The 26,953-nt window shown below is 43.5% G+C and overlaps 1 protein-coding gene across 3 annotated transcripts in view; it reads left to right on the top strand.

Annotated features, from left to right (window-relative positions):
• Nucleotides 1-26,953, top strand: part of ANKFN1 (ankyrin repeat and fibronectin type III domain containing 1) — a 461,309-nt gene that overhangs the window by 114,182 nt on the left and 320,174 nt on the right. Inside the window, exon 1 of one of the 3 annotated variants that reach the window (XM_089316997.1) lies at nucleotides 23,225-23,307. The exons of the other annotated variants lie outside the window; for them this stretch is intronic. The gene's annotated coding sequence lies outside the window, so the exon portion shown is untranslated. Of the gene's footprint in view, nucleotides 1-23,224; nucleotides 23,308-26,953 lie in introns of those variants that run through there. 3 annotated transcript variants of the gene reach the window in all.

Genomic DNA, 26,953 nt, shown 5'->3' on the forward strand with positions numbered 1-26,953 from the left:
AAGGGCATTTTGTGGTTATAGAATAATAATCAGTTGGAAGACTAATTTAACATTTGGAGAACTGTTATGTGTAGACAGTCCCTGGACTCCAAGAGCACTTCTGTTTGTTCTCTCTTACTTGATTTGGTTTCCTTTGGTGTTTCTGTTTCTGTACAAACACGTTCAGAATCCATACAACACACTGATAAGCGTATCTTTCATCCCTGTTAAGAGGCATCTCACCAGCACGATGATGTTGGCTTTATACAAGCTCCGGAAATCCTCCTTCCTTTTCAACAGAACTCAGACTTCATTCAGGTATTCTCCTTGCCCCTTGGAGCCAGTGCCTGGGGCAGGCCAACCTCTCCCAGCTGCAGAGATGAGCCTGAGTGGCTTGCACGGGTTTCTTTCTGTTGATTGGCTCAGCAAGGAGTGTGTGTTCCTGTATGCACAATGAGACATGAAGTGTCCCAGGTGGCTTGTGGAGAAAATTTTCTCTTTTGGGGTAGTCTCAACGGGGAGAAAGGAGATACTGTGTCCATGTCCCATGGTTGGGTGGCAGGTGACCCCTGAAACTATTGCATTCCAGCTCAAGGGTGAGTCTGAGGCTGAGCTTGACAGAGCAGTGAGATGCAAGGACAGACCAGTCAGCGTGAGAGCTTGCCGTCCTTGATTTGAAAGATGATAAACTGCTGTTTTTCAACTAGTTGAAATCGAGGTTTTCCATTATTTGCACTTGAAAATATCCTTACTGGAACTAATATTCATTATAAGTTGGGCATTTATTCATTGTTTTGTTCTTTTTTTTCTAGTACTGTCGTGAAATAACTGAGGTGGTGTGCTTTATTTAGCTCAATGTTCTTCAGGTTCAAGGGCATGGCACTGGCACCAACTTGGCTGTGGTGACCGCATCATGGCAGATGGCATTACAATGGCAAGAGCAATCACGTGATGAGACAGGAAGCAATCACACAGGGAGACAGAAGCCAGAGATTGGGGAGGGCATAAGCTCTCTTTTATAACCTTTTCTTGAGGAAGTGACCAGGGTCCCACAAGAACTGTATCAGTGCCTTCTGAGGATGGTACTCTCATTGACCTAATTACTTCCCACAACTTCCCACCTGTTAAAGGTTCTTTGCACCTCTTGATGTCACCTCACGGAGCCAAGCTCCCAAGGCATGAACTCCTACAGGATATACTCAGACCATCTCCAAACCCTAGCACTCACTCATTAAATAAACCATTAGGGAGAGCCCCTTGGGGCTGGGTGTTTGGGAAATAGTAGTGCACATGTGAAAAGCAGCAGCCACTCTCTCAGAACTCAGATTACAGACGAAGACATAGTCGTTCCTGGAAATCGGTCCTCTTAGGGTTGGCCTTGTTTCAGAAAATGGCAATACCACCTTTTTTAGCTGTTGCCTAAAAACCTTGGAGTCATCTTTAAGTCTTCTTTTTCTTACATTCTTTATCCAAACTTACATGAAATTCATTTGGCATACCTTCAAAATCAATACCTCAATACCTTCCAAAATCAATCCACTTCTCACCATGCTAATCCAAGCTAACCCCTCATTTCTCCTGTGGTTAACCGCAAACTGCTTCTCCATTTGTGTGTAAATGAGTCTCATCTGTCATCCTAGCCAGCGCTATTTCTCTGGACACAAGAAGACCTGCTTGGAGGAGTTGAGGAGTGAAGGTGGACAGAGCACTCTTAGAGCATGATTTCTAGAATTCTGATGCAAAAAGAAATCTCTGCCTTTGTGAAGATGTGTTACCAAGGAAGGCTTGTTTTATTTTGAATATTGTATTGTCAGAATCTGCTTGAACATATGGAGTGGTCCAGGAGAAAGGGGATGTGTGGACATACAAGAAAAAAGGTGTGAATAACTCATGGTCCCTGAAAAGAGTCAGAGACAACATCTGGAATCTATCTAGAGGCCTGGTCCTAGGCCAGAGGAGGAGTTGCTGTGGTTTGCATAGGGTTTGTCCCTTAAGGTTCTACGTGTTGGAAGCTTGGTCTTTAGTGTGGCAGTGATGGGAGGTGGGGACTTTGAAAGTTGGGAGGTCCTTGGATCATGCCTCAAAAGTAGTTCTCATGCAACCCCTTGGTAGTCCTGCCACGAATGAGTTGTTATAAAAACTCGAGCCTCACCCTTGAGCCTCTCAGCATTGTCATCTGCCATGATGTGACACAGTTCAGAGGGCCCTCACCAGAGCCAAACCGTACCAGCACAATACCCTTGAACCTCTAAACTGATGGGCTAAAGGAACCTCTTTTGCTTTAAAAGCAGCCTGCCCCAGGTATTTCATTATGGCAGCAAAACCTTAACCAATACAGGCAACGTATCCTCCTTTGTAATAAAAGGGAAGAATCAAAGCAAGGTCACAGAACGGGGAGTTTTGTGGCCCTGGGAGATGCGGAAAGTTTCCAGGGGTAGACTTGTGGCCCAGTGGTAAAGATGCTGCTTGAGATGTCTGCATGCCCTGTGGAAGTACCTGGGTGTGAGTCCCAGCTCTGGCTTCCAACTCCAGCTTCCTGCTAATGCAGGCCCTGAGAGGCAGCAAGTGATGACTCAAGTAATTATGTCCCTTCAACCCACATAGGAGACCTAGATTGGATTCTTGGTTTGACCCAGCTATGGCCATTGATGGCATTTGGGGAGCAAACCATCAGTGGAAGTGCATTGTCTACCTCCAACCTACCTCCTTCCTGCTTCCCTCCCTCCTTATCTCTTAAAAAGTTAAGTAAAGAAAAATGCTTAAAAAGAGTTTCCATTCAGGGATGTTCAGTTTCTTTATGAAGTACGAGGTAGTACGCCCACCAGAAAAAGGAAAAGAAGGAGGGTAGCAGGATGCTGGGAGATTTGAAGAGACCAGAATCATTTAATGAACTTTGACTAGAGTGACTCAGCAAACTTCCTGGAGATCCCTGGGGACATGCCAAGCCATCCCAAGGGCTCAGCTGGAAGGTGATGGCAAACCCACTGGCATTGAGAGGAGCTACTCTGTTGCACCTGTTCTGGTAGAAATAGTGTGCCCTGTCAGCAGATTTGGTGGTGAACCCTGAAAGTGGTTTGTGGGAGGAAGCAGGCAAGAACAGGCCTGTTCCATGAGATGCTCTCTGTAACTGAAATAGAGTGAGCCCATTGACCTTGGTCAATCTAGTGACCTGTCAGGAAGCTTGGACTGCAGAGGTTTGCTTCCAGGAGAGAGGACCTAGTCAATGCATATGGATAGGGTGGGAACCATGCTACAGGGAAGAGACACGGCAGGCCCCATTCTGGGTCCTGAGAGTTTGCTCTCATTCTGAGACTTGAAGATTTATGCACCTTCATTGCTCCAACTTTCAAAACAAAACCAGAAGTAAAAAAATGATCTTAAAGTCAAAATAATGATTAGGGAGGGTACCTAATGCATCATTTGTTCAACCTCATTGAGCTTCTACCACATTCTAGGTGATGCCAAGGAATCCAAGAGTAAGGCATGCTTTCTGCCTCTCCAGGATTATCTGCCCCGAGATGGGGGTAGACACCTAAGCAAATACTTACATGTGGGGATTCAGGAGTTGTTGTGAGAGCTATAAGAACATAGAGGAGCCAGTGAGAGAGAGACTACAGGAGGCAGACAGGATACTGGAGCCAGGGAGGTCATGGGAATGCATTGGACTGTGTTTAAGGACAGTCTTTGTGAAATGCGTTAAAACATCGTAACATTCTCACTTTGCCATCTCTAGTTATCTGTCCCTACCACTACCACTGCAACGCACACATCCTGTGTCCTGAGGTTGATGTTAGTCTCTGGAAACAAGAACAGCTTTTAAGCTACCTCCTGGGAACCAAGTGTAGTGAGGGCTAAGTCCCAAGGAGGAAGTCCACAGGAGAAAGAAACTTGAAAGTAGTCTCTGAAGGAAACGGGAACAGTGACCCGAGGGTTTCTGTGGGAGCCTTCGCTTGAAAGTAAAAGTCCCCAGAACCTGCCATATTTCCATCTTCCCTGGCGTTTGCACTTGTTTGTTCTTTGGAGAAGGTGTGGGATGAGAGTAGAGGGAGTGGTTCAGATTCATAGCAGAGAAGAAGCAACGTACAGACAGGGATCCTGTCTCCTGGATCAGTTAACCCAGTGGATGGGCCCAGGGCCCGTTTTGTTCTCTCTGACCTAACCAGCACCTTCTACTGCAGCAGGCCCTCTGCTAACCCACAGTCTACAGCAATGGCTCTAACAGCAATGCCCTGAGCAGCCAACAGCATTCCAGGAAGTTGTGTTGTTTATCCCCAAACTACCTCTCCAGTTGTGTGCAAATGAGTCGTATGATTCATTTTCCATAAACAGTGTGGGTGAACAGGAGGGAAAAACTCCAAAGGCCGGGGCCTGGCCTTTTACTTTGCAGAAACTGCCAAGGAAAAGTTCTTTGCTTCATGTTGGTCATCCCTCTGAGAGGAGACCAACTCTGCAACAAGAGGTTGCCCACAGCTGGGTCGCATCACCCTGAGTCTGGGTCTTCACACAGCCCCATGAGGAGTGTGCAGCCAGAGTCCAGCACAAATGAGAAGACCAAAGGTTGCAGAGGATTTGAGTGACTGAAGTCCAGACTCAGCCCCAACAGACACTTGAATCTGGAGGAGGAAACTCCCAGGCGACAGGGCTAGCAAGGGAACCAAGGAGGCTCTCTGTCCTCACTGTGTTATTGATCCTTCTGACATTTACCCTCCTTGATCAAGACCTTCCAGAATTTGACCCCCTGCCTCCTTTTTTTTAAATTTATTTATTTTTATTTATTTTTATTTTTTGACAGGCAGAGTGGACAGTGAGAGAGAGAGACAGAGAGAAAGGTCTTCCTTTGCCGTTGGTTCACCCTCTAATGGCCGCCGTGGCCAGCATGTTGTGGCCGGCGCACCATGCTGATCCGATGGCAGGAGCCAGGTACTTCTCCTGGTCTCCCATGGGGTGCAGGGCCAAAGGACTTGGGCTATCCTCCACTGCACTTCCCTGGCCACAGCAGAGAGCTAGCCTGGAAGAGGGGCAACCGGGACAGAATATGCCCCTGCCTCCTTTTGAACTTGCTATTACCAGGTCTAATAAAAGCAAAAATTGTAAACAGCTCTTGCATGCCTGGTGTTGTTATAGATTATCTATTTTATACTCTTTTGAAAGGCATGCATCATTATTCTTATTTTACAAGGGAGAAAAATCTTAATGTGATTATATAACCCCCAGACTCTGATCAGTCACTTAGACAAAGCAGAACTTGATTTCCAATGCCTGTCCGCTTTGAAAGCAAGTATCCTGTGCGACAGGCCCCAAGACACCGGTCTTTCCACTTCAGGGAAAATGATGTGCTCCTTCCCACAAAACCTCCCGAAGTGGCCTTCCTCTGCATCCTTGACAGTAAAAAGTGTCTTCCTACTCTGTTATTTATCTGATTCTTAATTATGCCAGATGAAATGTCAAGACCATGCTGGAAAGAACTATATCCAGTAAATTCAGGACTAGGAGGCAGCAAACAGGTGATGAGCTTGGTGTGGCGCAAAAGAGAGGGCCGTGGAAGCCGCCAAGATCAGTGCTAGGAGGTGGCAGGGAGATGCCAAACACGCTGCATGTCAGATGCCAATTCGAGAGTCTCGAAGCTGAGCCCAGGATTAGGAATGAGGGGAGCTGCCAAGGAATTGGAGACAGGAGCATGGGGCGCATTTGCTGGAACAAGCTATTTGGCCTGGCAGGACCATGTGGGGCTTCCAGAGAAAGCACAGAGGGAGCACTTTCTTAGCTGGCTCTCCTCCCATGCTGTCTTAAAGGCACTCACTACCTGCCACCTAATCCTGCTGCTCAGGCAAAGCCTGTTTCAGGAAGGTGCTGATAACCAGCCAATGGAGATGGACAGACAGAGCCCCCACTGGAGTGATCTAGCATCTATTATCTGACCACACCACACCTATGGCTCTTGGCCAATGCTTACTGGGTGGTGGGTTTTTAGTCCCAACCACTGTTACGGGAGGCCCTAGAGGGAGCCCAAGAGTACAAATGCCAACTGCACACATGGATCAGCTCCCCCACCCATCCCCTGGAACCAAATGGTGACACGGGGCCTTTCACAGCGGCTGGTTGGAAATGCGTCCGTATTCTCTCAGCTAGCTAGCTCTAAGAATCAGTCTTTGAGCACTCTTGTGTGCCTGTGAACCTGCTGTTCTGCTGGCTGTTGCTTCTCATCAGCACACATTGCCGTGGCTCCCGGGCTCTGCCGCTTGGCTGTCTGGCAGTAGCACACTCCCACCTTCAGCCTTGGCCCTCCCCAGTCCCTCTACACGGAATGTGGTTGTGCCCGTCTCCACTTCCCTGTCTCCTCAACAGCCTCTGCTTGGTGAGACTTCCCTTACCTTCCCAGGCTCTCCTTGCACACTGCGCGGATGCCTATGTGTCCTACTCTGGGCTGTTTCTCCACAGAAGTCAACCCTTTGTGGTTTTCCATCTACTTTACCCACCATGGGAATGTAAACCGCAAGAGGGCAAGGATTTTTGTCAGTTTTGCTTATTATATTCTCTCTAGCTCCTAGAATGATCCCTGGCCAGGAAAAGGTGTTCAACAAATACTTGACAAATGAATGAATATGCATAGGTCACCTTGCAGAGAGTAAAAACGTAGCTTTCCGGTGCCCACTACAGCAGTTGTGCGGCTGAGTTTTAATTACTTAGCTTACATCCTCCACTAACTGCCCTGAGCAATCCTTCTGCACCAGGGCAGACGCCTGCCTCCTTTCCCTGATACCCCACAGCTCTGGGGACAAACAAGTGAACTTGCTGTCTCTCCATGTCACCTGCCAAGTTCCTGTATGCTGGCTGTGCTATCAGTGCCACCCCTGCCTTCCAAGAATCCTTGGGTCAGCATGACATTGGAAGCAGTGCAGCTGGAAGGACAGGGACTGCATTCCCATCTCAGAGGCTGTCATCTCTCTGCCCTCTCCTGGCCATCCCCCAGGGCTGCCCAGATAGCTGTCTGCCCGTGGATTCTCTCTCTGACAGCAGCCCTTCCGAGGAGCCCCTTCAGGCCTCCGGAGACCTCCTTCTCTGCACAGTTTTCTGGCAGACCAGCCAGGGGACACTGCAGCTGATGCCACTTGGAATCTCTAGCCAGTGGACAGAGCAGTCCCGTTCTGAGACGGCCGGATGGGAAGAGGGAACAGAGGTTCAGGCTGGCTTCCAAACCTCCCGCACCAGTGATCTTTTCCGTGAATCACTTGTAGGTTCTTTGGCTGATGCGATCATTGGCGTTGTGTTGTCCCTCGTTGTAAGTCTCTCTGGGCCCTTGGGGTGGCTTCTTCCATTTCTCAGTATTAACTATGGTGATTCATGGCTGGTGCTGCCATGTGGATCAGCTGCTCCTCCCTGCTGAAAGTCCTCTAATTAGACAGAACACCAGAGCTGCAGCCCCCAGGGACACTTAGCCCCCTACCTGCTCCCTCCCAAGTCGATTCATTTACTCACAAGTCAGAGAATAAGGATGAACAGAGATTGATCTCCACTCTCACCCCTGCCACCTATATCCTTCCCTTATCTTTTCTTTCCCCTGCACTGAATGTCTGTGTTTGGAGGCCACACTTAACCCTGGGGATTTGGCTGGGGGTGGCAGAGAGTGAGTTTTGCTTAAACCAAAATGAGTCCTAAGGCAAATAAGCTTAGGTAGGCCATCTTCTTTTCTTTCTTTCTTTCTTTCTTTCTTTCTTTCTTTCTTTCTTTCTTTCTTTCTTTCTTTCTTTCTTTCTTTCTTTCTTTTTTAAGATTTGTTTATGTATTATAAAGGCAGTGTTACAGGGAGAGAGGGAGAGGAAGACACAGTGCCAGAGAGAGAGATCTTCCATCCGTTGCTTCACTCCCCAAATATCCGAAATGGCCAGAGCTGGGCCGGGTCTGAACTCAGGAACCAGGACATATTCCGGGTCTCTCCTGTGGGTGCACAGGCCCAAGTACTTAGGCCATCTTCTGCTGCTTTCCCAGGCACAATAGCAGGGAGCTGGATCAGAAATGGAGCAGCCGGGACACAAACCAGCACCCGTATGGGATGCTGGCATGGCAGATGGAAGCTTTACCTGCTATGCCACAGTGCCAGCCCCTTCCTTTATTTTCATATTAAGTGAGAGGGAGTTAATTATCTGTGTCTCATAATTTTTTTTCCTGTGCTCTATTCAGCTCCTACCTTTTTTAAAGATTGTATAAAAACTTTTATGTATTTATTTTATTTGACACAGATGGAGTAAAGGCTCCAATTTGCTGGTCCACTCCCCAAATGCCTGCAGCAGCTGGACTGACCCAGGCCAAAGCTGCGAGCTAGACAGTCAATTCAAGTCTCCTACTTGGATGTCGGGGACCCAAGTACTTGGGCCATCACTGCTGCCTCCCAGGGTCTGCATTAGCAGGAAGCCAGATTTGGGAGTGGAGCCAGGACTCAAACCCTGACATGAGATACAGGTGACCTAAGTGCTGTCTTAACTGCTGTGCCAAATGGCCAACCCCAACCCCCGTCGCCACTTTTTGAAATAAAGGATAATAAAAGAAGAAAATCTATAAGCAAAATATTTTGCAGTATTTATATGCAGACCATTTTCTACCACTATTCTCTAAGTAAAACCAGGGTCTCATGATCTCTGTAGGATTTTAGCTATACACAATAAGATATCAAAATATATGTTCCATACAGTGAGGATCCATTTCATGTTATTTTTTAGTATTGAAAAGTTGCCAATATGACAGTGTAGGAATTTTGAGCACCAATTAATGTTTTCTTTTCGTCTTCATTTTACATGGATTGAGGCTCCAAATAAAAAACACAAAAAATTACCTACCTAGATAGAACTAGTTGAAAGTACCATGGCTATCTTTGAATCCCTTGTCCAAACCTTGTGGCGCCGCAGAGATGGTGAGGACCGGTGCTGCACAGTGGTGAGTTACTTGGAGAGTTTGCCGCACTTGTTGTCGAGCCCCTGTGGGCCATCACCAGGGATGCACAGCTCACCCCGTGATGTCAGAACCAGCATGGCTGGTCACTGGGAGGGGAAAGTCTGGATGAGAAAACTCCCTCCAGTCACCCTGGCCCTGTCCAGCCCCACCTTCTCCACACTTCCTGCACCAGCCCCTGCTTCTCCCGCCCTCCCTCCAATCACTCAGCTGTGCCTGCCCCTGCTGTCCCAGCTGAAGAAGTGTCCCGCCCTATGCATTCAGTTATCAATCAGTGGCGATCTCAGCTGCAGTTGGGCTGGAGCAGACAAACCAGCCTTTCTTTATGCCAACAGGGAATGCTTGAAATAACTAGCCACACCGCTCTGATTGATGCAGCCACAGTTTACACACCACACTTCAGACGGTCTGAAATGGCTGGGATTAATAGCCTATTATTAGATAGTGTAGTGGTGGGAGGGGCTGGGAGAGGGCGGAGAGCAGGACAGAAGAGGGGGAGACAAGAAAATGCTTTTTATGATCTTCTCATTTCAATCTATTGATTTGATTTTTGCAGAGTTTAATGTGAAAGGGGATGGTGGGGGTGGGCAGCATCGTTCTGAACACCCTGCTTCAAGTCCTCCGGGAGGACTCCAGGCAGCTTGGCCCCAACCCACTGAATTTTTTTTTTTTTTCAAATGATGCAAAACAGTGTGGTTGGGCAAGGAGGGGTTAAGGAGGCTGGGGAGTCAGGAACTGAGAAAGGAAAGAATGGGAATTGCTGGTTCACTTGCTTTCATGCCAGGCCCTGTTAGCCAGCTGGAGAGAGGGGAAATGGAGTTTAAAACCCCTGGTAAGGAATTTTTCCTTGGTCTGAACATTGTTTAAATTCCTGAAGTGGGTGATCCCTGTAATAAATACCTTGGACTTTGTAAGACAGATATATTTACTCAAGTTTAAAGTTTGGATTTGATGGATATGCGCTTGGGAATGCATGGGATCGGAGTGTTTGTTATATGTTGGAACCCATTCAATGCACACAAGGAGTTAAGAGAACTCCATTTATAGCAAAGCAGACCATCGTAACCATTCCTTGTGGTCACCGTGTCAAAGTCTGTGCTTCTCTTCATATTTTGAACATCATTGGCCCTAAAAGACATTAAATGAGAGAGGAAATTTGGCCCAAGGTACTCAAAGCACTTGTGTGTGAGTGCTGCTTTGAACTAGGTCACCTGCCTTAAACAGCAAAATTACTTCTCTAGGAGAGAGAGTGGATGATCTGAAGTGCAGACGGGGGGGGGGGGGGAGCCAGGAAGATCGGAACACCCAAGGTCATGTCCTGTCTTCCTGTAAGGTTACTGGCTTAGTTGTGATGTTATACTCTAGAGAAGACTCATCTTACCCTTTGAAATACGGATTCTTTCAGAATAAAGTGTCTCTTGTCCAGGTCAGAATACTTGATATTTCCATAAATAATATTATACCAACCCTACCACTACTTGAGCAAAACAAGCCAGCAAGTAATTCTAAGAAAGCCAGACTGGAGTTTCCATGAACTTGAGTAATTGTGGCCCTGTTTGGTGGCAGAAAAGTATTCCCCAGAGCCGTCAGGTGAAATGACCCATCTTCCTTTCTCTCCTTGGTGAATGACATCATTCCAGACCAAATAGCTGAGCACACAGATCCCACTCGACAGTCTGGTTTGGTTTTCCCAGGAGATCCCCATCTCACCCAGGGCTGTGCTAAAGCTTCCTGATTTTGCCAGCTCTGATGAGGCCCATGGTCTGGGAGGCAAAGCCACCAGCCTCTGGAAGGTGGAGGCGGGGGTGGGGGTGGGGTGGTCCTCCTGCTGCAGCCCAGTGGTGCAGCAGGAGTATTGATCTCCAGCATGGAAATGAGTTCCCCTTTGCCATGACAGGTACTTGTGATCAGGAAAATCAACTTGTGCTTGGATAGGCCTCTCAGAAGCAAGAGGCAAAAGCAAGCTGGCCCATCTGCCCTGTAATGGTGGGTTGCAAGGGTTAGTCTTCATAACCTGCAGTTCATGTTCCCCTTTCAGCTGATGCACAAACGACACAAACCCAGGAGTGACGCCCGTGTTCCTGTTGTGCTTATTTGCTGGAATCAGAAGGTCTCTCATAAGATAAAAGGCAAATATAACATTTGTTTGAGAAAACATATACCCTCTGCAGGGCACAGCTCATCAGTCCTTGCAACAGCAGGAATAAAGATGTGAACATATTGCTTTCTATTAACCTATTGGTATTTTAACTGCTTAAGCTTCTGATTTTGCCATAAGGACCAACATGGGTTCTTTGGTTTATTTTTTGAGATCTTGAGGGTTTTTTTTTTCAGTACATTGTTAATATTTTAGTTACTTTCTAGGCAGTATTTTCCAGTTATGTTCATGATTTTAGTTAATGTCTCCTAACACCATAATGGAATTTATTATAAATGCAGAATAAATGTTAAATAAATTCCTAGTTACAAATTTTTCCTCTGTCCATGTAACCAATGCTTAAAATTGTTGATTATTGCTCTCATGGGGGTGGCAGAATGTCATTCGCCTCTTTCCACTGGGATCTCACTCATAGAGATCTTTCATTTAGGGTGTTTTTTTTGTTTTTGTTTGTTTGTTTGTTTGTTTGTTTTTTTGCCAGAGTGTCTTGGCTTTCCATGCCTAAAATACTCTCATGGGCTCTTCAGCCAGATCCAAATGCCTTAAGGGCTGATTCTGAGGCCAGAGTGCTGTTTAGGACATCTGCCATTCTATGAGTTTGCTGTGTATCCTGTTTCCCATGTTGGACTGGTCTTTCCCTTTTTTATTCTATCAGTATTAGCAGACACTAGTCTTGTTTGTGTGATCCCTTTGACTCTTAGAACTTTCATTATGATTAATTGTGAACTGAAATTGATCACTTGGACTAGTGAGATGGCATTGGTACATGCCACCTTGATGGGATTGTATTGGAATCCCCTGTACATTTCTAACTCCACCATTTGGGGCAAGTCCGATTGAGCATGTCCCAAATTGTACATCTCCTCCCTCTCTTATTCCCACTCTTATATTTAACAGGGATCACGTTTCAATTAAATTTAAACACCTAAGAATAATTGTGTGTTAATTACAGAGTTCAACCAATAATATTAACTAGAACAAAAAAATACTTAAAATGGATAAAGTATTAAATTGTGCATCAACTTTTTAAAAGTTAACTTCATGACCTACTCATTGTACACTTTATCATACAAGCCAGTAGACCAAGCTCATCTCTTAGCTGGATGCCTAACTATAAGAATGAATTCAATAAATATTTCCAGAGTTGTGTATGATTAAGTAAGAAAGCAATGAGAACCATGAACTCACAGAGAAAGAAGGGTTGATGGGGGACACACATAGACTTCTATTCTTCTCATGCATGGAGTGTGGTGAGAACTCTTTTTCAGTCTCTCTGCCTTTGCTGGACCCCTCCCTGTAAGAAGAAGGGTGATGACTCTGCTAGTTCACAGGCTCATATATTTCTAGGGGGCAGAATTACTTTCTGTCTGTGATATGTAAATAAAACAGGACTTAGGTAAGCAGGCCTGCATTCTTTATGCCGCCTGCCACCAGGTATGTGGGCTTGTCTATAGACCTGACCTATGCTTTCCACTGGGGAAGGGAACTCAGTCTTCTCTGTAAGCCCATTCATACCTCCCTGTGTCACCCAAATAGGCAAACCCCAGTTCACTTTGGAAGGGTCTGTCAGAGCCCCAGGTCTGCATATGCAACCAAGCAATTTTAAAAACCATTATTATAGGGATGACATTATTGAAAATAGCCACAGAATAGCATTTGGTACCTGGTTTATGCGATGAAACCATAGGATCTCCCAGTATCTCATGCCTTAGTTGGTAAAACAATCATGCTCTTTTTGGTCCTTATTAACTCTCCCAGAGGCAACATTTATTGGCCTTCCCCATGACAACATAATTAGTGTTCTAAGAATATTTTCACCAGGTGCTTATGTCTTCAAGTTAAAAGTCAACAGCTAAATATATAACATGGCAAGAGTATAAACAGTAAAATTGATTTTAGTACTCAAAACTATTTGATTATCTATATTTATAGCTGTAATTAGAGAAAGGTTTAATGCCTTATAAAATCGGTTCTTTATTGAAAGTTTCACGACAGAGGACTTGATGCTAATTTACCCTGTAACATCAAGGAAGGAATGCTGCTCTCAAAGCCACACCATCAACCTGAGTTTCTAGGTTCATTAACTACAAAACATGTTGCTCTATATTCTGTGTAGAACATTAAAGGTTCTTTATTGGGCAGCTCAAAGGGAGTTCTACTCCAAGCTGCCTTTCTTCAAAGTCTCCTTGGCTACTTGAAGAGTCTAGGGAATGAGGAATGCTTTTTGTTATTAGGAACATAATGTCAATTCTGTATATTGTATCTATAGAATAATATAGCAACTAAGTTTCATCTTTCCTACATGAGTGCTTTTTCATTTGGGAAGTTTTAGAACCATCCCTACATATTTTAGTATTCATTTTATGCTCTGATCTCTGAAATTGGAGGACTTTCTCCCAGTTTTTTTTTTTTTCTCATAAAAGCAAATCAGGATGGCTTCTTGGCCTAATGGCTGACAAAGGATGCCTGCATCCCACATCAGAGTACTTTGGTTCAAGCCCTGGCTCCTATTCCTGATTCCAGCTTCCTGCTAGTGCAGACCCTGGGAGGTAGCAGTGATGGTTCAAATAATTGTGTTCCTGGCTTCCATGTAGGAGACTTGGATTGAGTTCATCACTTCCAGTTTACACATAGTCACCCACCCCTACCACTCTGGGTATATTGGGGGTGGGTCTCTTTCTGTCTCTCAGGTAAACAAGTGATTGCTTTTGAAAAAGCTAATTTACATAATAATAAAATAGCTATTGGTTATTTAGTACATACAGAGTTCCAGATCCTTTACAAGGCTGTTTGTGTGTGTGTGGGTGTGTGTGGGTGTGTGTGTGTGTGAGAGAGAGAGAGAGAGGGAGGTAGGGAGGGAGAGGGAGAGAGAGGGAGAGAAGAGGGAGGGAGAGAAAGAGAGTGAGAGAGAGAGAGACAGAGAGGTCATGTCATATTTGCAACAACCTGATGAGGTAGGCACTGTTTATGTTTCTATTTCCAGATGATGAAATTGAGGGTCAACACAGTGAAGTGATTTAGCTAAGATGATACAACAAGAGGTGATAGCACTGCAAGTTAAGCTCAGGTAGTCTGGTTTCTGAGGGTGAATTCCTGACCATCTTTAGTTATAGGCCAAATGAAACTCCCAGAGTTGGGGCCATGGATACCTGCTTTCCCACTGGTCCCTCTCTCTCTTTATAGTAAACATTATATATGCATGTATATATGCACCCACACATATGTTACACATGTGTATACGTGTATTTATATGCATACATATGTCCTGCATGAAAAGAATATTAGCTTTGATTTTGGTATTCAAAAACCACTTTGCTATTTGATTTGTAGCTACAATTACTTGAGGGATATATATATACACGCTTCTGTGTTCTGGGAGTCATTTTAGAAATGTTGTAAACATTTTCCTGTAAAGCATAGTTCTCATTTGATCATGAGGTCAGCCCTGAGAATCTGGCAGGGCCAGTGTAATTTGTCTCACGTTAAAAAAAAGGAGTGACTTGTCCAGGTTGGTTCCCCGCCCATGGTAGCACTCAGGCCGGAATCCACTGCAGCGGTGCCTACAGAATATTAGAGGACTGTGCTGCCTCCCGTCGGTCACCAGACAAAGCTTAGTGCTCTGGGCTGTGTACTCGGTAGCCTGTGGGCATAAAATCACAATTTTCAATAAGAAATATAACAGAAGTCTCAGGTATTGCACTTATTGCGTGGTCTCCCGCACACCACCTAACTTCCAGTCCTGGACACCTTCCCACCTTCCCAGGGCTGCTCCCTGAGACATACACAGTGATGTGATCTCCCTCCACAAGACTCTGCCTTCACCTCCGTGACCCAGTTTTCAGCACACGACCTGGTAATAGAAGGTGTTCTAAATGTTCATCATTTAGTTGTTAAAATACATGTTTGCTGAATTTGTCATTGACAGTTGGGAAAGAAATAGAGAAATAGAAAAGGGAAATGATTTAGAGACACAAACCCCAATCTGAATAATTTTGCTGAATGCTGAGAGACAGGGTCTCCGTAACTTTTACAGCCCCCCTTGCCCAAAATACCAAACTTTGTCTGGAAAAAATATCCCTACGAGCTCCACCTTCCAAGAATGGGGCAGGGCTGGGCTGGGAGTCCCAGAAATGGCCCACAAAGACGCTCTTTGGGGACTTAATGTGCCCTCCAGGACAGTGGAACCCATAAAACTTGTAGGACGGAGTTCTAGGGAGGAGACCAGCATGGCGAAGCAAACTGCTCCCTCCCACCACAGAGTTAAAAAACAATATTGAGCCTTTAAGTTGTGGGAAAGAGGATGGTGAAATCATTCTCTGTCTGGCACAAGTTGCAGACTATTAAGTCGTTTGGGAAATGTGGACTTGTACCAATCTATGAGATTGGCCATGGCCATTTTAATATGTTTTTGAAAATCAGCGAGTGCTTAAAAACTTGTAGTAAAAGCCCTAATAAACTAAATTAGACCGGGACTCTGCCAGAATTGTATTTACCTCCTGAAGTGGAGGGTTAGGAAACCATGTTAAAAATTAAAGTGAAAAAAGAGAGAAGAAAGAGCAATAGATCTGTGTGTTTGGGGAGCTGTTTGGTCAAAAGAATGAGCTGTCCACTCTCAAAGGCAGCTCATTTGCAAAGTGACAGGTGAGTTCTTTTGATGACACACAGTTATGAATAATGCCACCCGCCATCCCTAGTTTTTTTTTTTTCTTTTTTTTTGCTTTTGTTTTGTTTTACAAGTCTTATTTGTTTTTACAAGGGTACGTTGTGTGGGGGAGTGTAGTTACTGTAGCCAGAAGAATAAATGCTTTGTGCATTGTGCATACCCATGTAGTATACTGAACAAGTACTAATAAGAATAAAATTATTGGAGCAAATAAAATCACATATGCTTTTTAGTCACCTGGGAGAGAGGCTATGCCAGCCTCCTTGAGTATATAAAAATAATAATTCCTCACATCTGAATAGCATTATAGAACTTATAAAGCCCTCTCACAGATATTGTCATGTTTGATCCGCAGCAACGCTGTGAGTTCATAGCGACCTCTGTCATTATCCCATTTTACAGCTTGGGAGAGGCTAAGTGGCTTGACCAAGGCTGCAGAGCTCCTAGGAGTCAATCAGGGCCCACAACAAGGTTTTGGCTCCGGGCATTCCATTTTGCCCACCAGGCTCCATAGAACAGTGGCATGCATTGGAGCAAGACTCTCTAAGGTCGTTTTATATAGACAGAAAGCTTTTGACACAGAAATGACTTACTATCTGGTTCCCTAGACATCAGGGAAATAAATGGTCTACACCAGTAGAACACAGGGCTAAGTGTCTCATACAGCCCTGTTCAGACACAGACTACAAAGAACTCTTAAAAATCAACAGTAAGAAAACAAATAACCCGATTTTAAAAATGGGCCAAAGACTATACAGACACCTCCCCTAAGAAGATGCAAAGATGGCAAATAAACATGAAAAGGTACTCCACATCATAAGTCATTACAAAAATACAAGCTAAACAAAGAGGTACCACAGCACATCTTTTTAAATAACCAAAACCCAAAACACCACCAACAATTGTTGAGGATGTAGAATAACAGGAACTCTAATTTATTGCTGATGAGAATACAATGTGATATAGCCACTATGGAAAACAATTTGATAGTTTCTTAAAAAACTTAAACATACTCTTTCCACACTATCCAACACTCACACTCCTTTGTACTTGTCCAAAAGAGTTGAAAACCTATCTGTTTTCTTTTTTTATTTAAAATGCAGAGATGGAGAGGAGGGAGGGAAAAAGGGAGTGAGGGAAGAGGAGAGGGAGGGAGGGAGGGAGATCTTCCATCTACTCACTCACTCCTGAAAGTCCTGCAACAAGCAGGACCAGGCCAGGCTGATGTCAGGAGCCAAGACCATGATGTGGGCCTCCCACATGGGTGGCATGGACCCAGGCACTTGAGCCAGCATCTGTTGCTCCCAAGGTGAGCATTAGTGGGAAGCTAGATCAGAAACAGAGTAGCTGGGACTTGAACCAGGCACTGGGATATGGGTGTTCCAAGTGACATTCCAACCTCTGTGCCAAATGCCCAACTCTTAACAACTTGTGTTCACACAAACCCTGCACATTGATTTTTTTGTAAAGATTTTATTTATTTATTTATTTATTTGAGAGGTAGAGTTACAGACAGAGAGAGGGACACAGAAAAGTCTTCCACCCACTGGCTCACTCCTCAAATGGCCATAATGGCCAGAGCTGAGCTGATCCGAAGCCAGGAGCCAGGAGCTTCTTCCAGGTCTCCCATGTGAATGCAGGGGCCCAAGCACTTGGGCCATCTTCTCCTGCTTTCTAAGGCCACAAGCAGAGAGCTGGGTTGGACGAAGAGCAGCCAGGACACAAAGCAGCACCATGTGGGATGCCGGCACCTCAGGCAGAGGCTTTAGCCTACCATGCTGCAGCGCTGGCCCTTGCCCATCGATTTTTACAGAAGCTTTACTCATTGTCAAAACCGGGAAGCAACTGAGACATCATTCAGCAGGTCAGTGACAAACTATAGTATATCTACACAGTGGGATATTACCCAGCACTAGAAGAAATGAAAAGTCAAGCCCTGAAAAGATAGAGAGGAAATACAAAATAAATAGCCTTTTTGTCTACCTGGTAATACTAAGTGGAAGATACTTTTTGTATTACTAAGTGGAAGAAAAGGCTATATACTATATGGTTCCAAATACACGATATGCTGGGAAAGGTAAAATTTCGGCACCAATAAAAAGATCAGTGGTTGCCAGGGGTCGGAGGGACACAGGTGCATAGGCAGGCCTCTGAAGATTTTTAGGACAGTAATACTGCCTTGCAAGATGTTATAACGAGGTATGAATGTGACTGTGCACTTCTCTAAACCTGTAGAAAGTAGGAACACCGAGAGTGAACCCTAATGTAAACTGTGAACTTTGAGAGACAATGATACGTCACTGTAGATGCATCAGTAGTCACAAAGGTGCCACTCTGGTGGGGGAGGCTGCGCACCTGGAGAGCAGGGGTTTTCTGGCAAATCTCTGTGTGTGCTTCTCAGTTTTTCGTGAACATAAAACTGTTCTAAAAATGGTCAGTTTTAAAAACTAACAGTATAAACAAACCATCTTTCTCCTCATTCCAACTTCTCATTGCTGTTCTCTGTTAATGAGCATCATATAGGCAGCTGAAGACAGAGAGATACCTTAGAAGCAGCCACATGAGTTGCATCTTTCGCCGTGGAAGAAAACATTTGAGTGACGTAACAGCTCACCCTGAGAGCACTGATATTCCTTTAGCCTTCAAACTCCATCTAAATTGGCATCTTCCTTGGCTCTCCCAGGAAGTCAAGTGCCTTCTGGTGCTCACATGCACTCTGTACACAACACAAATAGAGCATTTATCATCACCTAGAATGTTAAAAACTTCTAATCTGTGTTTTTTCCTCCCTTACTAGACTCTGCTTCTTGAAAGCTGTGTATAATTCATCTCTGTTTATTCAAGGGTCTACCTAGCTCCTGCAGATAAGCCCTTGATAAATATTTGTGGGATGGGCATGCTAAAGAAGATTTTATTTTACATATTCATGGGCACCAGAGGAAAACTTAGTTCCTCCTGGTTTCCCTTTCTTGGCTCCTGTCTCTAGTTTCAGCTATGTGGTTATCTATAACCCTTTACCAGCTGTCAAACATTCAAACATTATTTAAAACTCTGTAGAAAAACCCAGGGCCCAGAAGGAAACAAACGCCTATATGCTCAAACCAATAATAATAATAATAGTAATAGTAATAATAATAATATTGATAAAATAATAATTCTGACTCTATTACCTCCTCTCCTTCAAGTCAACTACATGGTTTGTAACAGCCAAACTCAGAGCTAATGACTTAATATCATTCAGCATATTATTCTCTTTGTTTTGTAAGTACCCTCAGCTTTTGGCTCCAATCCAGTCTCAGGCCATATATCTCTACAGATAGACGTTCTCATGCATAGTTTGCTAAAATAAGGAGAAGGTACAACAATGTTCAGATCTTGCCTGCAAACAGTATGTATCTTTGTCGCATTAGGCACTAAGTAGTTACTCTCAAATATTTTAATACTGCTTATTCAAATAAAAGGGACTACTTAACAAGAAAAAGGTGGCATTGAGTAGGGCATCCGGATTTCAAAGTTATGACTCCCTTTAGGAGCACCATGGATGAGTGTGACTCTCAAAGCTTCATGTGTGGGACAGTTGGTCCTCTGTGTGGCCATGTTAAAAGGTGGTGGAATCTTTCAAAAGTGGGGCCTCGTGCGAGGTCATGGAGCATTAGCCTTGGAAGGATTAATGCTATTCTGGAGTAGTTTGTTCTTGTGAGAATGGGTTGCTAGGAGATAGGAAGCCCAGGTCCTGGATCTCTCTGGCTTCCTGTCTCACCATGTGATCCCTTCCGGTGTGCTCCTGCCACTGTGGTGCCATCTGCCACGACGCCCTCCGAAGGGCTGAGCAGAAATGGCCCCATGCTCTTGAATTTCCAACTGTGAGCTAAATAAACCTCTTTATAGCAACAGAAAAATGGACTAAAATAACATGTAAATGTAAAGAATTATTATGTACTCCATGTACTTGGAGAATTCAACCAGGGAGTGAAGTGTGAGACCTTAAGATTTCATGGGAATCACATCCATTTGGACTAGATCAAGATCTGGAGACCAGGATCCCTGAAACCCTTGTTAATTTTGAGCTGCCAAAGTTGCTGTGGTGCCTGACAGAATGTCTGGTGCCCCAAGAAGATGTTGTGGCCAATCAGAAGAGTCATGGACATTGTGTCATACAAATGCCCCTTTCTAACCTGACACTTTGAAATTCTGTTGCAAGTGGGCTGGCATGTGGCTTGACTGGAGCTGAGTTGGGACTGACAATGACGCAACTTTACTGCTGAGGATTTCCTAGGACTTCCTGAAAAACGCTTTTGTGCATTTGTCCAGATGAAAGAAGATTTGTCTCCCAGGAAAACCATTTAAACACGGAGAGCCTGCAATCTCATTTTTCGAGTATTAGGTTTCATTTTATGACATATCGTGCTGTTTAGTACAGCATATCTATATTAAAAAGCAGGAACAAGTCAGCCTTGTTCCATTCCATTCCTGTCCCCCTCTAATGTACATTTATAAAAACACAGACATATCTGATTCCACACACACTGTACAATATTTTATCGATTACAGTGGAACTTAGTTATATCATGTTTCCAGAGACTGAGAAAAGAAAACATAGAAAGTGGGAAACACTGAATTTGATTATGCGAGGCATGGAGTTTAAAAGCTCTGAATTGTGGGGAGGTCTTGTATGTGGGAATAATAAAAATAGGTTTTACTAAAAAACTACCCTTTTATAAACCATCAGACAGAGATATCTCCAGCATATTCCTTTGTGTCTAGACACATAGCACACACAGCAAATTCCTAGGGAGGCTGCCGCTGGTCTCCTAATGCTTTGCCTGCTCCTTCCCCACAGCCAAGCCTTCCTTAGCCTCCTGATATCTCTGGCCTGGTTTATTCCAATGGTCTTCTGACAAATCTGCCCAGACACACCTTCAGCTAGCAGAGAACAAATCTCCCTAAAACCCCTCATGTCTTCTGGGTGCCTGGATGTACATTACTTAGGTGCCTTAAGGGGCAGGCATTTGGCATAGCAGTTAAGTGGCTGCTTGGGACACTTGCATGCCATGTCAAGTTCAAGTTCAGGCTATTCCACTTCCCATCCCAGCTTCCTGCTAATACGCACCTTGGAAGGCTGCAGGTAATGGCTCATGTACTTGGGTCCCTGCTACCCATATGCAAGATCTGGATTGAGCTTCTAGATTCTGGCTTTGACTTGGCCCAGCCCTGGTTGTTGAGGGCATTTGGGAGTGAAACAACAGATATAAGATGATCTGTTTCTGTCTCTGTCTCTCCTTCTCTCTCCCTACTTCACTCTCCCCCCACCCCCATTCTCCTCCTCCTTCCCTTCCTTCCCTCCCCCCACCATGTGTTTCTTTGCCTTTCAACTAAAATAAAAATAAAAATATTTTTAAAAAATTTTAAAGTCATTAAGCCAAGCAGAACATCAATTCAAAGATATTTGTTCTTATTTTCTTATTTTTGTTTTAATTTTCACATTTAACTCTTTAATGTAACTGGAAACTAGTGTTTCCCATAGGTGAAAATTGCTGTTTTTTCCAAATTAGATGTCCAACCATTTCTAGTACCTTTTGTTGAGAGATCTTTTCCTTCCTTGCTTATCTCTTTTTTTCTCGTGTCATGCAAGGAAGTGTCAAAGACACCATGGTCTTTTTCTAGGCTCTGGGTTCCATTCTGTCATCTTTTCTGCCTATTTCTTCTTAAACACAACTCTGATGTAAGGAATGACATTTGGGGAGTGTTTTAGTGTCAGACAGGAATAGCTACCCAGTTTATTACTCCCTTTACTTAAAATTCTCAAACTGTTCTTCCAATATTAGAATCATTTTGAAGTTCCTTAGATATCCTAGTGATATCTTGGTTGTGATTTCCTTAATTCTAAAAATACATTTTGATAAAATTTGCATCTTTACTATATTTTCTCTTCCTGTATGGGAATACAGCATGACCCCCCACCCCTACCCCAAATGCTTTCATCTCCTTTAAAATCTCTAATGAACACTGTTTTTAAAGATCTGCTTATTTATTTGAAAGGCAGAGTTGCAGAGAGAGAGGGGAACAGACAGAATCCTCCATTCACCAGTTCATTCCCCAGCTGGCTGTGGCTCAGGCTGAATGCAGGAGCCAGGCGCCTCATCCCAATCTCTCATGTGGGTTGCAGGGGCCCAAGCACCAGGGCCATCTTCCACTGCTTTTCTCAGGCCATTTGCAGGAAGCTGGATCAGAAGAACAGCTAGGACTCAAACAGGCGCCCATACAGGATACTGATGTCACAGGCGGCAACTTTACCCATTACGCCACAATGCTGGTCCCAATAAACTCGATTTTTAACAAGTCCTGAACATTTCATGGTTTTGTATTTATTTGTAGTTGCTTTATGTCTTTGTTGGTCATCTGAATACAGCTGTTTCCTGTTGTATTTTCTAGCTGGTTATTGCTGTTACAAAAGAAAGATACTGACTTTGTATTGGTTATTTCATACTTAACGGCCTTATTGAACTCATCTATTCCTACATTTTTTCAGTTGATTCTCATGGGATTTTTTAGAAGATATTTTCTGAAAATAATGATTATTTTTCTCCTTTCCAGTAAGCGAAGGTCATACTCCTCATCTCTGTTCTGGTTCTCATTACATTGGCTTCTACTTCTCACACAACATGAAATCACAAACTCAATTTTTATTCCTCATCCTCAATCCACCTCTCTCCCTTTCCCTTCTGGCAGATATCCTCACTTTCCCTGGCATTTGGGGTTGATCCTCTTTTGCACATTTGGACATCTCTCAGTCTCCTGGATAAGAACTCCCTTTTCATCACTGACCTCATGGAACTCCATTCTCTGCTCTGCCCCCATCTGCCTCAGCTAGGATGGGCAGATCAAATTCAAGGAGACCCATTTAAATCTGAATTTCAACTAAATAACAGATAAGTTTGTAGTATAAAGGTATCCCCTGTAATATTTGAAGCATATACTCAAGTGTTACTTATTGCTTTTCTGAAATTTAGTATTAACTGGGTTTCCTGTGTCTTTATCTGGTAATGCTGGCAGCCCTAGTGTCAGTTCCAGTTCCCAAGTCAGCTGCACCTCTGTGATCACGCATCTCTATGCACATAAGTCTATTACCATTTGGTTAGTAGTCTGTTAACACGAAAAGAATTATCACTTCATATTTCATATCTTCAGAACTGAAAAATGAGTATAATATTGTAGGTATTTAATATATGTTTGCTAAGTGAATTTTAAAAATATATGAATTACAGCAAGTGAATCATCAAATATATATTGTACATTCCTGGAACACATGAACCATAACAGTTTTGAAGCTTAAAAAGAGGACTATTCAACAGGTATATAACCAAGTCTTTTAAATGCCAAAGCACCCAAGAAAAAGGGAAAGATAGAGCTTACATTTTCAAAATAACTTTGATAAGTGAATATTTCACTTTTTCCAGGCAGGGAAACAGCATGTGTAAAGGCCTGATGGTGGCAGAAAGGATGGTGGTTTTAAGGAGCCCCATGGCTGGAGCAGAGAGAGTACTGGCAAGGTATTCAGGACCTGGTAGGTTTCACCTTACTCACTTTATACCAAGAGCAACAGGAAGTCTGTGTTGGCATTTGTGCCCAGGTATTGGTAGGAAGGCTGTGCTGTCTATTATATGACAGGTACACACTTAGAAAGAGTCACTCTTAAAGAGACAGAGAGTTTGGATTGTGGGGTCCCCATAGTGAATGCAGTGGGAAGGCAATTTTAAGGGTGGACATTGTGAACAATAGGCTAAGCTGTCACTTGGCATGCCTGCATCCCATATTGCAGAACAGATCTAAGTCCCAGCTACTCTACTTCTTTTTTTATTTATGATTTATTTACTTATTTGAAAGGCAGAGTTACAGAAAGGTAGAGGCAGAGACAGAGAGAATTCTTCCATCTGCTAGTTCACTCCCCAAATGGCTGCAACAGCTGGGACTGGGCCAATCCGAAGCCAGGAACCAAGAGCTTCTTCCATGTCTCTCATGCAGGTGCAGGGGCCCAGGCACTTGGGCCATCTACCACTTTCTCAGGCCACAGCAGAGAGCTGGATTGGAAGTGGAGCAGCCAGGACTTGAACCTGCACCCATATAGGATGCTGATGCTACAGGTGGTAGCTTTTACCTGCTTCACCACAGCACTGGCCCCAGCTACTCTACTTCTAATCCAGTTTCTTGATAATGTACCTGGAGAGGCAACAGATAATGACTCAAGTATTTGGGTCCCTGCCACATACATGGGAGACCCAGATAGAGTACCTGGTTTTTGGGTCCCAACTTTTGCCTAGTCCAGCTCAAGCTATTGCAGACAGTTAGGAAATGGACCAGTAGATGAAAATTCTCTTTCTCTCTTTCTCTTTATCCCTTCTCTCTTTCAAATAAATAAATATTTTTAAATGCATATGGAAAACAAATAATTTTAAAAGAAAAAAGGCAACTGCAGCAGTCCATTCCACAATCTACCATGAGAAATATAATTTTTATGTAAGCTTCAGAATTTTCTCATGACCCATATCATTATGACTATTCTCATTAGATGAGATTTTAGCTATAAATGACTGAAATATCTTCAGACTAGTTTTCCTGCTTTCATCAAAGAAGAATCAAGAGTAGAAGTCAAGCATTGGTTTCTTGGGGTGTTACTCTCTGTACACGTACCTGTACATCCTCAAATAGTCTGCAACTGGGCTTTGTACTGTAGTAACACGGAGAGATGTTGAAGCATAATGGCATGTTGGCTTTGAAGACTGTCCAGTCCAAGGGTGTTCTGTGTTCTATACACTTCCTTAATGAGCTACTCAGAAGGAAAGTGGGGAGTTGAATTGAACAAAACTTAATGTTTTTTAAAAGATTTATTTATTTATTTGAAAGTCAGAGTTACACAGAGAGGGAGCGGGAGCGGGAGAGAGAGAGAGAGAGGTCTTCTATCCACTGGTTCATTCCCCAAATGGCCACACCTGCCATTTCATGTCTCCTATGCAGGTACAGGGGCCCAAGGACTTGGGCCATCTTCTACTGCTTTCCCAGGCCACAGCAGAGAGCTGGATTGGAGGTGGAGCAGCTGGGTTTTGAACCGGTGTCCATATGTGATACCAGCACTGCAGGCAGCAGCTTTACTTAAAAACTTAATGTTCTGTTCCTCTTTTCCTAGTTACTCATTCAGATCTGGTTGAGCACCACTTTCTCAGTTCTAAGTAATTTACCCTGCTGTAACTGCTACAGAGCTTCATACCATCATCTTCATCACCCTCACCTGTTTGTGTGTGAGTATTTGATTCATGTCTGCCTTCTCTATCAAACTTTGGACTTTCTGAGAGCTCCAGCACAGTGCCTAGCATGGACTATTTCCTTAATAAATATTTATTAAATTACTGGATTCATATATTTTATAAAAATTGGACATGAGAGTTAAGAACTAGTGAGAAGTTTGGTGAATCAAAAGTTACTTGTGGAAAACAAAAGTTCAGCTAGCCAGGATACCCTTCGGTGCTAGTTGTGACTTAATGTTTTGTTCCTATCAGCCACAAATGGAGAAAAAAATACTCTAGGGTTTTTAATACACAGAATTCAATAGAGATTGTTTTCACAGGGATAAAACTACTGAAAAGCTAATCAGGAGGCCATAAAATAATCCATGGATTATCAATAGCAGTAACCCATTACTACCCTTGCACTAGAGGGAGAATTAAATAGGGCTGAACTTGGGTTCTGAGCCCATGGATGGAGAGTTTGTCCAGGGGGAGCCAGAGCATAGAGGAAAAGCTGCTACTGCTGGAGATGTCTCTGGAAGCAGTGCACAAGGGTCACAAATCTCCTGTCTTCCCTTTCTTCCAGTCCTATAACTTCTAACCAACCCCTCTATTGGCCATATGTATCCAGAATCTAACAGGCAAAGAAGACTGGAAAGTGAAAAAACCTACTGCTCAAATTCAAACTTTAGAAAAAATGTTAATGATGTGAAGAAATTAGAATTATCATGTAAGTATAAAAATGAAATCAAAATTATATTTATAAACTTACTTTGCAAAATTGGTATCTACCCCCCAAAATACTAATGTGAAATGTTAAGAAAAATGCTAACCATGATTATTTCTTGGTCAAGGAACTTTGAATTATGACTTCTTCTTTATAGATTTCTAAAGCATGTCAAATTTCAGTCAAAACCATATTTTACTTTTAATGTGAGGGACGTATTAAAAAGGAGAACAGACTTTAGATAAATAAAGTCCATTTCATTTCATTAATACTGCTCTCAATTCTTACCATGATGTGGGTTATCTACCATGAGTTTCCAAAAGGCACTTTTTGTTTATTTTATTTATCATTACCATTCTCAATCTCCCCATGTATTAACTTCCATGAGACAGTATACTTCTTAGGACTTTGCAGCCTTGTCATCATGCACATACCAGGTGTTCAGTGAAAGGTGGAATGAAGACATTTCTCTTGTACTTCTCCTGTGCCCATTCACTTCCATGGTGATGTTGCACCCATGATACTTCTCTGATTGTCCCAGTCCTAGTCTAGGCCATCAGTATTCATTTATGGTCTCTAGGTCTCTGGACTCTGGCCAGTCTCCAAGTACCCACCAAGGTATGCTCAGCTGGGTCACTCTATCCTTCCATAACCTTCAAAGACTCCTCCACCTACCAAGTAGAGTCCAAAGTCCTTCCTCTGGCAATGCTCTGAACTCTCCTAGAACGTGTTTGCTATGAGAACAGAGCTTCATTTTGTGTATATTGTTAACTGATGATCCAGTAGTAGATAACCAAGAAATATTTGTTGAATTAACAAATTAATGGGCTTGCAATGCTTAGCTTTTGCACACCAACCTAATACTTCTCATTCTTTGGTAGCAGTAATACTCATTAACTTAAGATCTCCTGAAAACATATCATGCTTTCTCATCTGAAGGCCCATTCCATTCCTTTCTAGTTACTCGATTCCTCATCCATAGTTAATGTCCCAGCCAGTGTATATCTCTCTTAGATCATCCTCCTTGCCTGGCTGCCTCTCCTCAAACTTGCTGCTTTTGGCCCACATTTTTCTCCCAGTCATAGTCAACCTTATTATATCTTTTCTACCATTGACCAGCAAAAAAATCCTCATATAATAATGTTTTTATGTCTATCACTGTAGCTAAATTTAATATTTCTTGAGGACAAGGATGCTCTCATACT

The sequence above is a fragment of the Oryctolagus cuniculus genome, chromosome 17, assembly GCF_051225735.1.
Source record: "Oryctolagus cuniculus isolate XC-2025 breed Fujian yellow rabbit chromosome 17, ASM5122573v1, whole genome shotgun sequence".
Lineage (NCBI taxonomy): Eukaryota > Metazoa > Chordata > Mammalia > Lagomorpha > Leporidae > Oryctolagus > Oryctolagus cuniculus.